This window comes from Carassius gibelio, chromosome A14, assembly GCF_023724105.1.
Source record: "Carassius gibelio isolate Cgi1373 ecotype wild population from Czech Republic chromosome A14, carGib1.2-hapl.c, whole genome shotgun sequence".
Lineage (NCBI taxonomy): Eukaryota > Metazoa > Chordata > Actinopteri > Cypriniformes > Cyprinidae > Carassius > Carassius gibelio.
In genome coordinates this window covers 9,681,105-9,693,486 of record NC_068384.1, presented here as the reverse complement: position 1 = coordinate 9,693,486, position 12,382 = coordinate 9,681,105, and the positions used below count along the sequence as shown (strand labels likewise).

The 12,382-nt window shown below is 36.5% G+C and overlaps 1 long non-coding RNA gene across 2 annotated transcripts in view; it reads right to left on the bottom strand.

Annotated features, from left to right (window-relative positions):
• Positions 1-10: 10 nt before the first annotated feature.
• LOC128027458 (uncharacterized) overlaps positions 11-12,382 on the bottom strand; it is a 14,344-nt gene continuing 1,972 nt past the window's right edge. The window contains exons 2-4 of one of the 2 annotated variants that reach the window (XR_008186725.1): positions 7,794-7,824; positions 5,489-5,631; positions 11-1,039 (exon numbers count right to left, since the gene is read on the bottom strand). This is a non-coding gene — a long non-coding RNA (uncharacterized LOC128027458). Of the gene's footprint in view, positions 1,040-4,628; positions 5,632-7,793; positions 7,825-12,382 lie in introns of those variants that run through there. The other variant, XR_008186724.1, reaches the window with a different exon arrangement.

Here is a 12,382-nt window from a genome sequence, read left to right as displayed (position 1 = left end):
TGAAGGCTTCTCTTCCCTTTATGGAGGTGGATCCCTGACAGCACGAGTCAAGCGTCACGTGACCGCAGGCTGTATTGATGTAATCTATGCTCTCATGTGTTCCTCAATATCCCATTGTGAACGCATCATGAAATCAACTTAAATATACCAATTTAAAAAGCACTGAATGTAATAATTTATGTTCTGTATTTAGGGTAACAACTGAATTTTTACTATCACCTCATTCAAACTTTTTCAGATATAAGTAATAAAATTATATGTATATGTAAGCTTCTGAAGATTTGAAAATGTCTGCGTGTCATGCGGTGAATTTACATCAGACTCAATCTCATCCAAACATCAGATTAATCTCTTGAGAACTACTGGATGAGCTGGGAGTGGTCAGTCCATATACAGCATGACACACGGCTCCTGTAGGGCATCTGCACCCTGTTGATCAGTGAGAACACACCCTTAAAATAAACACTCCTGCTTTTTAGTGACCGCGAATGACACACATTAAGTCAAGACAAGATTAATTTTTGTTTATTCTGGATTTTTGTTGATTTGTCTTCAATTACCGTAAACGTCACATTGTTAATATTTACATGAGGGACACGATAATGCAAAACTGTTAATATTTTACACCATATGTTTATACATTTGGTTCATACAACCAACTGCGACAGCTCAGAACATATATATAATTAATTATAGCCCTATGCTTATCCCGTAAACGCCTCGGGCAACGACCTGACACATAGTTCCTCCCTAGTGAACCTTGTGGCCCCCTTGTGGCATTAATGAGATACTGCATCGGTTTCGATGAGCCTATGTGACACACGGACATCTTCAGGAAAAGATCACATTTCATCCTGTTGTTTGAGCGTCAGCTGGTGGTCTGGGTTCAGTAACTGTATGCTTACTACGAGGGGTAAATGAAAGCCAATCCATCTGAAATAATATCAATGTGTTGTAACACAGAGCTATCCGACTGAGGGGATTGTGTTGCAGGTACCCCCTGTCCTCACAATACATGTAATTACTGGAAAGACTCGAGCTGTGGGAAAAGGGAGAATTCAGAATATTAGAGCAAACATTGTAATGGCATTATTTCACTTTAGGGTATACAGTTATTTAATTCACACAAAAAAGGAAGAAAGTGCTATTTTGGCAGACAAAATGGTAAAGAAATAAAGAACAGGGTGTCAAAATGTTTTAATTAGTGTGTCTAGTGAAACTGTAACGAAATGTAGGCGCCTTGACACGTTCAGACAGACATGGCACTGACATTCACAGTCTCGCACATTTCTGACACTCCCTATCTTAAACTGACATTTCGCAATCCACACTTAACATGCAGATTGTTACTGTCTTTCAACTGCATAGACACCATCAGAAGACAATGCTGAATGAGTGTAAATTATTCATGCTAAAGGATTAGCCACTCATACATAAAATGAAAGGCCCATGATAGTCCCTAGCCTAGGCTTGTTTAATAAAAGAAGACCAGACTGTCAAGTTTTTTTTTTTGTTTTTTTTTTTTTTGTTCACTTTTCCCGACTGTGTGGTTAATCCGTGTAATTTTCATAATGACATACTATTTAAATTCCAGAATATCCGCAGACTAGTGTGAGTGTCAAGCCCCGTTCCAACAAAGTACAAATAAAGATAACGATGAAGATATAGTTCTAAAAATCGTTTTCAATAATAGCCGAGTCCACACCACAACTATAACAATAAAGGCACAGAGAAATGATGTCGTTGGAATCACTTAAGATTGGAATCACGATAAGAACATTGACACCCAATCGGAATCCATCCTGCTATGAGCACGAGAATTACAAAAATTAGGCTTTAGTTATCTTTATAGTTACCACTCTTGGTGTGAACGGGTAAAATTAACTAAAATGGTTAATGGTGAACCAGTTAAACATCACAGCTTTTAGAGTGACGTGTTGAATGTTTTTTTGTTTTGTTTTGTTTTTTTCCAGTTTGTCTTCATGTAGTAGAGATGAGGTCATTCTCTCAGTATGGCTTCCTGGGACTTTTACTTTTTTGGAATGTTACAGATCAACGTTCCTAGAATGTTGCGTTGAAAGAAAATTCAATTAAAAAACCGCTTATCAGCATACTAGCCTATAAATAACATCGACTTCATATAATGGAAACTGGAATTTTCTTTCTTTCTTTTTTTTTGCTGGGCAATTGGTTGCCTCTTAACCTAACAGCATTTTTTTTTCTGTTATGTGTCACTAGAAATACACACAGAATGGGAATTCTCACGTCAAATGGAGTGGCAGTGTGTGGTCTTGTTTAAACAGATGGTGAAAGACATTTGGCCCTGGGAACGTTGGCATTTGAATGAGAAAAAATGGAGGGAACAGGAAGAACACACCTTGGCATGCCCGGTGTGCCATGATCACATGAATCAGTTAATGTGTGTGTCACATTTCCACAGCATTGACAGGCATACAAGTTTCTCCACCCTGATCTCTTCTTCTGCGTCATATGTGCGAGTCTGAGCCAGAACGGAGAGATTTGTATTACCATACTGTAGGTCAGAGTTTGTACTAGCATTTACAGCCATAAATCTTATTTAATCACATGTCAGTGTGTTTTATACAACAACAGGTCACATGAAAGTAATGAAACTCCACCTTCAAAATCTGTCCATAACCCGATTAGATGTTTGATTAAATTGAGGCATTCCATCCAAATCATGTATAAACATGTTGTTACACTCAGCTTAACTATAAGATTCGCTGATCTATACTTGATGCTGATCACAATAATCATTTATGAAACAGGATTTTTTTTATTATTCCTCTAATGCTCTCTAGTCACGTGTACTAGCCTTCTGGGATTTCCAGGTTATTTGAGCAAAGAATCATGAGTCAGACTTTTATTGCTAAACTGCAATCCACAAACAGAAGACCTTAGCAGCATGTTTACAGGACATTTTTTATGTTATACAATAAACATATTACATTCCCAACCACAAATAACAATAACAGATATAAACTATATTATAGTTAGTTTTATAATTCCTAAATTCCAAAAACAGTTATTATACATAAGTAAAATAAAGCAAACAATACTTACACACTGCTCCAAATAATTGTGTATATTCAGTTATTATATTAATAGCAAATATACCAAGCCAATTCACTATATTGGGCCAAAAGGAAACAACATAAAGTCATATAATAAGAAAATCATATTCATATTTCTTTGTTCTCCTTAGTGTTTTTTTTTTTTTTTTTTACTTCTGTCCTATCTATTATTGTTTCTGATTATGTAGCTATGGTTTATACATGTGTGCTGTAACCCAAAATAATGCTGATGTAGACACATGCAGAAAAGTTTGATTCAGCCTTAAAGCTACATGGTACTGTCTGAAGCCCACACAGCTGTCTTTGTATCATCGTCTCCGTCAATGTGGATTCAGAGGCTCAGAATCAACAGGGCTGGATTCCACCAGGCAGCTGTTGGGCTGAACACGACACAGTCCAGCTCAGCACTGATCCTCGTGCCTTTCCCTTCCCCCTCCTCGCATGTAAGCAAACCATATCAACATTTATGCAACTAATGTATTTCAGTTTACCTTGACAGGACCCATACGAAGGAGTTGTTTTGAAAGACAATCGCTTTACTGTTTCTTGTTTACTATTACTTAAAAATCTATATAACTGCATTCGATCTCTGTCAAAATGCGTGGATCTTTTTCTCCCACAGACTGTCACACATTTCAGTAGCAGCATGGGTGAACACTTAAAAAATCTCACGTAAATGTATGAGCATCCACCGCCCACTTAATCCTGAATGACTCACTGCACATTTGTGCTGGAGCATGTGTATACAGGCGTTCGCTCATATCTGAGTACAGTATAACAGTATAATAAAACTCAAAAATGTATTACTTGATGAATGCTCTCTCTGCAGATGATTATCTGTTCGAATTTCCTTCTGGTTAACATTTACATGCACTCAGATGGAGGTTTATCATATATTCTCCTAATGCAGGTCTGACGTGATAAATGTAAATCGCTCCAGTCAGACTTCTGTAAAATTCCTGTAAGCTGAGCCACCACGTGTGGGCAGCGGTTTCCTTTTGAACCGCCTTACAATGTAAACGGCGCCCCCCTGTGGACAGTGTTTGATGTTCCGTACATTTTCACTAATAGGTGGTGGCTCTGCTTTTTTCATATCATATGATAAAAGTGGAAAAAGTTTACACACACACACACACACACACAGAACATCGTCAGAACATCACTTTTAGATGAATAAACAACAACATTTTTAGATGATAAACAATATTTTTATTGAAACATTGTGGAGGAGGTTCATGTATTTATTATTTTTAAACGATCACTTTAAAATATTTGTATTTAAATTTGTAAAGTAAATTATAACTCATACTTGAAATATAAGTATTCAAAGTTAAGGGCAGAAATCTTATTCAGCAAATAAACATTAAATTGATCAAAAGCGACAGTAAGGATTTTTATAATGTGACAAAAAAAATTCTGTTTCAAGTGAATGCTTTTGAACTTTTTAGTCAATCAAAGATCCTGAAAAAAAAAAAAAAAATATATATATATATATATATATATATATATATATATATATATATATATATATATATATATATATATATATCACCAATTTCACAAAAATATTGAGTGGCACAGCTGTTTTCAGCACTGATAATAAAAAGTGTTTCCGTGGCACCAAAAAAAGCATATTAGAATGATTTTTAAAAAGAACGAAGGATCATGTGACACTGAAGACTTTTAGTAACGGCTGCTGAAAATGCAGCTTTACCATCACAATAATATATTAGAGAAGAAAACAGTTATTTTAAATTGTAATAATATTTTACAAAATTATTGTTTTAACTGTATCTTTAATTCAATAAATGTAGCATTGGAGAGCATAAAAACGATTAAAAAAAAACGTTTAAATGGTAGTGTATATGGCAATACATGTTAAAATGGAGTATAACCACTGATCATAGTAATATATGATAATATAAATTAAGTACAGCTAAAATATAATTTGATAAATTCAGTTGTCCAGCCCCACCCCCAAGAACAGTATTTCCAGGAATCCCCCTTATGATTGCCCAAGGGATTCCTGGGAAAACTGGACCCCGGGAATGGGGAAATGATGGAATTCATTGTGACGGAAGAGTGGCAACAGTAGAAGTACATTTAATCCTAGAATTACCAACACCTGGTCTACCAAATAATGCTAATGCTAAAGAATAATGCTTAATCTACAACTAATTATAAATAAGCATTTTATGAAATAAAAATCCAAAATTTGTAATGTTAAAAACAAGGTATCTTGTTCAGTCTATTAGTAGGCAGTGCCCTTCCTCCCGAGCTACAGTGCTTCATCTCAGACTCCCAGTTGACCAGAGATGCAGCACTGCACCTTGGGCTTGAGGACTGTGGCAGGGATGAATCATGCATGACAACTTTTGTGTGTTCCATCTTACCATCTTTGATCAACATGGACTGTGACCTCCTACGTCCTGTTGATTACATTGGAAGTGACTCAGTCCCATAAAAAGAACCGGAGGTTTGAATGAATTCTTCAGTTTGTCAGCCAGCCAGCCTGTCTGACCTGCAGCTATTAAACCTAAAGATCAGGGGCAAAAGATGAATATTCAGTTACACATAGATGGTATTTATTTCGTATTTTATCCCTTTTTATATTGATGAAATTCATATGATGGCTGGATTTGTTAGGCCCAAGTTGATGGGATGTTTGAGATGGCGACGTGTTGTGGGTGTACGGCGATGGCTTTGACCTACATGCCCAGATCTCCCTACAAACCTCTCAGCTTCTCCTTTCTAGTTCTCTCACACTTCTATTCTAGTCTTAATCCATTCATTATGCTTTGAAATGCCAGCCAGGATAACGGGAAGCCTTTATGTAGTGATTGAGACACAAATAAGCTTGCCAGCCTGACAGCGGGATATTTAGCATGAGCTCTCGCCTCTGAAAGTGGCCGGCACCCAAGAAAAACCTTGGAAGCTGCGGGACTCCAATCCACTGAATAAACAACTGCACACTTGCTCCGACTTCCAGCTCTTTTCTGCCCCCAGCGGTATACAGCACAGACTAGCTCTGCTAGATCGGTGGTTACAGAACAGGATGTTTATTCCTGCAGTGGACATCTGTACTCAAGTTCAAAGGCAACATCAATGCAGCCGTCTCCCATAGTGCCCCTGAGTCACTCCAGACAGTGTACCGCAGAATGCGAGGCCACACCCCTTTATACACAACCACTTCCTCTGTCTCAATCAGACCGGTCCGCAGGGTTCAAGGGGACGTCCTTCATCATATAAAATCCCAACTGAATGGAGGTGGTTAAACAGGCTGATTTGACACATACTTCAAGTAGCAGGATGTCTGAAAAGGTTCATAAACCCGTCAGAATCCAGCCCAGTGTGTGTTTTATCTTCTCAAAGTAGCAGATGACATGGTTCGAATATGTTTAAAAGAGTCTGGACCCTTCCCAATCATCTGATAAAACCGCACTGGCATCTGCACAGCAGAAAGTCATCGCTTCAGTGCCGTGAGCTCTCTGAATGTGCTGTCGTCTGACGCTGTGGTGTGTGGAAACCACAAAATGCTACTCTATGGCACCCAGAGCTGAGCTCATTCTCACAGACAGGCAACTCTTTGCGCTCTTTCTATATATTTTGTGGATCGTTTTCACTTCTCCATCACTTCTCTTTGACACAGCTCTCTAATGGCTTTTCCAGCAGTGCTGTGGTTTATGGAGAGAGTTGAGGGCAGCAGGCATTAACAGACAGATATGCAGCTTATCCACGAGGTACTGTTCACAGTTTACAGTACAATCCTTTGGAAAAGCACTCAAGGGCTCGCTTGACAAGAACGTCTGGCTCCACTTTGTTGCTGTTTATAGACTGAAATGAAGCACGGCGACCTATTTCTGAGTTCAACAAAGGAAAAACTTCCACTCAGTCTTTCTTTTAAGTACAGTAGATTATATAGAAGCTTGTTTCCATTTGAGAGTACATGTTAATTGTGAGGGGAAGTTTAAGAAAATAAGAAATAGTCACGGTGTGAGATATGAAGTCACAACTGTGAGATGTAGTCACAAGTCAGATTATGAGCTATAAAGTCACAATTGGCAGATAGAAAGTAACAAAATATGTAATTGTGGGATATAGTCACATTTCTGAGATATAAAAGAATATTGATATAAAAGATAAAGCCACACAGTCAGTTATAGCCACAACTACAAGATGTAAAGTAAATTTGTGAGACATAAAGTCCACATATGTCAGATATTGTCACAATTAGAAGATGTAAAATATTGAAACATAAAATTCACATTCAGAGATGGCAGACGGCAAGATTTACAGTCACATTGTAAGGTATAGTCATAATTGTGAGATATAAAGTCACAATTGAGAGATATTATCACAATAAGAAGTTATACGTTTTAATTTTTGAGATATAAAGTCGCACTGTCAGTCACAAAAAAAAAAAAAATTAATTGTGAAATACCCAAATGTGAGATACTGTCACAATAATGAGATATAAAATGTACTTTTTTGAGATATAAAGTCACATTTTGAAATATAAAGGCGAGATTGAAAATCAAATATTGAGATAGAAAGTTGCAATTGCATTTGTTGTTGTTATTATTAATATCTTATTTCTATATTATTATTATTATTATATTTTATGCAGAAACTGAAAGTGGAAACGGACTACCATAACATAAAATCTCACGGGTAATATGGAAGGTAATATGTTCTCACCTGCAGCATGTTGTGTTTCCCCCTGCAGACTCTGTAATGAGAAATAAAGATGGGATCTCATAAACAGCAATTCCAGCATAATGTCAGATCGCTAATTCTAACATCCCAGTGTCATGTGCAACAATGCAATGGAATAGCTCAGCCAAGAGATAAAATGTCACAGATTTTCTACACATCTCTCATTTGACTTTGTGTGAAAAGACTTCAGGCGGCTTTGATTAGGAGGCTAAGAATGCCAACAAATCCCGCTTAACTGAATTTGTGGAGTATCAAAGCAGAAAGTCTTTTTTTTTTTAAATTGGGAAAATTCCTAAGTCTTTTTCTGAGTCTTTTCCAACAAGTGAGAGCTTTAGGTTGTCTCGTATCCCCCTTCTGGAATCTCCCTCAGCCCATATAAGGAATTCTGAAGGGATTTTATTTTGGGATAATGGAAAATGTAGCTGCGCTTTCGATAAACATTCACTCTTTCAGCCTCTTACGGCCAGTGATTGTGGAAGCAGATAGTTTGTCACCGCTCCGTGTGCCCTCCTCTCCCCCCGTCGCTCTGCCTGCATACATTCCCTTTTCTAGTCACAGTCAGCGGGAGGCTGACGTAAAAGGCAAAAGGGAGCCAAAGGTGTAGAAGAAGCCAGAAAACTAAGTGGCAATCATGACTTTGAGGGAAATCTGCATGAGTATGTGTAGCCGAGGCCTTGGGTCTCATATTTGACAGTTGTGATCCTTTCTATTAAATAATATGGAGCCGGATATTCCAGTTAATATTCCATGTGAAGAAAACTCAACAGACATATGCTTATGCTTATGGAGAAACTTATACTGAACTACTGCCTATTAAATTAACCGCAATAATAAACATCACATCCTGTTGGTTAAATCCTAGTTCTCAGGCTCTGCTTGGGAGCCAAGAGTTAAATTTGTCTTACAATGGGAAAAGACTGGATATGTGAATCAATAGTTAACCCATGTACCACATGTCCTCATTTTTTTTGTAAAGATACTTTCTCAAAATCCCCCAAAGTATGTTAACTGTTATTTCTAATATGACATGCAAAGACTGTCGCAGATTTCTTGGCATGCTGTGTTATATGAGGCAGTTCTGGGGGGTTTGGCTGTATGCTGAGGTGAACCTCACACCTCCACTCACACAAGATAGCCTTCAGTTTCTATGAACACTGATAAACACACAAAGCCTGGCCATTTAGGAAGAAGTCTACAGTACTGATCTGAAGATTGCCTAAGTGTTCCCAGCTTTACACACTTCACAGCACGCCAACTGTTTTTTTTTTTTTTTTTTTTTTTGAAAAAAAAGGGGAATGTGTTTTTTTTTTAAAGTTCACTTTAAATTACTAATAGTGTACACATCTTTAATATCATTTTAGTTCGCTAAATATATTTTTGGTAACTGAAATAAAAATACAAGCTAATATACTTGTAAAAAAAAATAAATAAATATATATATATATATATATATATATATATATATATATATATATATATATATATATATATATATATACCAGTATGTGTGTTCCCTGGGAATTGAACCCACAACCTTTTGTGTTGTTAACACAATGTTCTACCACAATACAATAATATATATATATATATTTTGAATGACTCCAAAAGTAACTAAAATATTGAACTTTTAGGTTTCAGTTCATTTCTGAACCTTTAAAACCTGCTCTGATTAAACATGAAACGGGGAAAAAAATCTTTCTCTCTCTCTCTGTTTAACAGTATATGGTAATTTACAGTTAATCAAATAACCAGCCGTTAGCCCCATAGTTTTTTTAAATACATTTATCAGAGACAGGTTTCTCAAAACCTTTTCTAAGAAAAAATATGAATCATCTTGTGGCATTTAATCTGGCAAAAAGATAGAATGCCTTGGTAGCTACTGAAGTATTTAAAATAAATAAAAATGAATAAAAAATAAATATAGATAAAAAATAGTTTTTATATTAAATGTGTATAAATGAAGTTTTTTTAATATGACTAAATATATAAAAAATTCAAAGGTATACTAGCACACTTGAGATACTACAACAGTGAGCCATGCAGTGGGAGCAGAGTGAATCATGGGGCTGATGGAAATGGCATGTGATCTGTGGAAACGTGTGTGTGTGATCAGGAGAGAGGGAAGGAGGGATACGGTAAAAGAGCGAAAGAGAGAGTTATTAGAGTCTCAGGCCAGACTAGTGCCAAAGTGCTCACCTCTACAGATGAGGCAGATGCTGTGTTTACACAGACTCAGACTCCAGCTTGATAATGGAGAGAGTGAGCATGCCTAAACATTGCCTTTTAAGGTTCCCTCTCATTTCTCCCCATCTCCTTAAATCATCACGACAGGAAACGTGAAGGAGGGGAGGGAGGGCACCCCGCCTGTTACCTCTCTCTGCTCTGTCTAGCTCTTAAAGCTAATCTCCCTTCCAAGGATCAGGCTTATACATGAACTATGCAAACATTCATCTATCTATATATGTATGTATAAATATTTCATGTACACTGTAAAAAAAAGAAAAGGGGAAAAATGTGCAGCTGTTCCCAGAAATGTACTGTAAAAAATATTAACAACATTAATCACCATAATTATTAATTTGCAGACTATTTCACCACTTGAAGAATAGCTCACAAAATAAAATAAAATAAAATAAATGCAACAAATTTGAACAATATAACAGAAAATGTAAAAAAAAAAAAAAACTAATATACATAACTGATCAAATAAATAAGGAGAAACATCAATATTTTAATAAAATTCAATGTGATGTGTCATGTAGGGACATGTGTTTTTACTGTAAATAATAAAGTGACTTTTATATAGATGTCCAGTAATTTTTTTCATATTAGATAAAATAATTTACAGTTAACTAAGTTTTACTGTCACAGGTTTGCAGGTTTGTATTATTATTATTATTATTTTTTATTTTATATCAAATGCAAAATATCATGAATATCAAGGCCATATTTCTCAAACTCAGTTCTGAGAAATGATGTTGCTACTGTATGTACTGGCACTTAGAAGAGAAGAAAGCAAAAGAAGCCGATTTATGCATTGCTTTGTGTTTGTGACGAACAAGCATGTTACTTCTTGGGTCAGTGTTATGCCTGATGCCTTCACCTACAAACTTTCTCTGCTAAGATATGTTATTCTCATATGCCACGTCTTTCATCCACAAATGTGAAATATTCATTTGACAAGGTTAAAAGAAAGGGAAAACATTTGCATTTGACAAGAGATATGAGATCATTAGCATTTCTCAGGTACATCTAAACATCATAAAAACCAACATCCCCTTTTACAAGCCAAAGGCCCAGCAGGAGAGCTTTATGGCCCAAAAAGGAACTGACAAACCCTTAAAGCATTCCTTAAACACAAGTAATTGGAATGTGGAGTTGTGTATATGTGGAAAAACACTCCCAGACAGACAGGACAGTGCTCTCTATCAGCACCTCAGAGCTTAACCGGGGGGTTCCTTGTGTGTTTTTAGGGGGCCTGAGGCTGTGTGGACCCTTATGAGAGGTTGGACATGGGCTTTGGGTAGTCCCTGGTGAGCACCTAACCCCCCTTCTTTCCCTTTTCCCACTGTTTATGTGAAAGTGACCCTGGGAACTAGGGTCCCCAGGGTCTTGGGGAGGGGAGCAAGTGATGCGAGGGACAGGCCAAAGCACCAAGGCCACCACAGGGTCATGTGAACGCACCCTGCTCTGGTTGCTGCCAGACTTTTGACTCTTCAGAAAATAAATAATGCACTTCCTTTCCCTCCCAGCTCAGTAAGGCCCTCAATCCCTCTATCTAATCTGTCCATCTGTCCATCAACACACATATGTTCATCCATCCTGAATAGTAATGATATTTTGGACTATAAGCAGCACGGGCAACAATAAGGTGAACAAATGTGAATACAAAGGAAGTGTTTCATAGCTAATGAGGAATTGTTTTTCCAATTTTGGGCTACAATAAATAGTTATAAGTGTATCATATATAATATTGTTTTATTTTATTTATTATTAATATTCATTTTTTGTACAAATAATACATTATGGATAGAGTGAGTGTGTTTACTTGTGTATTTTATAGTAAACATTTAATAAATGTTCTAATTATATATATGCAATCGTATGTAAAATATATAATTTTAAGATTTTAATAATTAGTATATACGATTACATATACTGTATTGTATTGCATATTTTATTTCAGCTGTGGCAACATGAAACATCACACACAGACAAATTTTTGGTCTAATGGGTTGTCTAGACGGATAATAGAGTTACCGGTTTTAAATCACACAGCTATTGTAAACATTATGGGAAAATCAAGTGTTTGTTAAATGCAGCCATATTCAGTTTTCTCAGAGTCTGTCATCAAAAAGTCTTAAAGTTATACCAAGATGGGCCATAACTGTTCTTTTAAAGTTATTGGAACAAACTATTAGTACTTCTGCAATGTGTTCAAGTGGTAGATTAACTTGTCTTTTACTTTATATGGGCATGCTAAGATTCAGCTCGAGTGTGTTGGAATGTATATGTGTGTGTGTGTGTGTGTGTGTGTGTGAAAGACACAAAGTGTGTTTCAGTAGGTCACT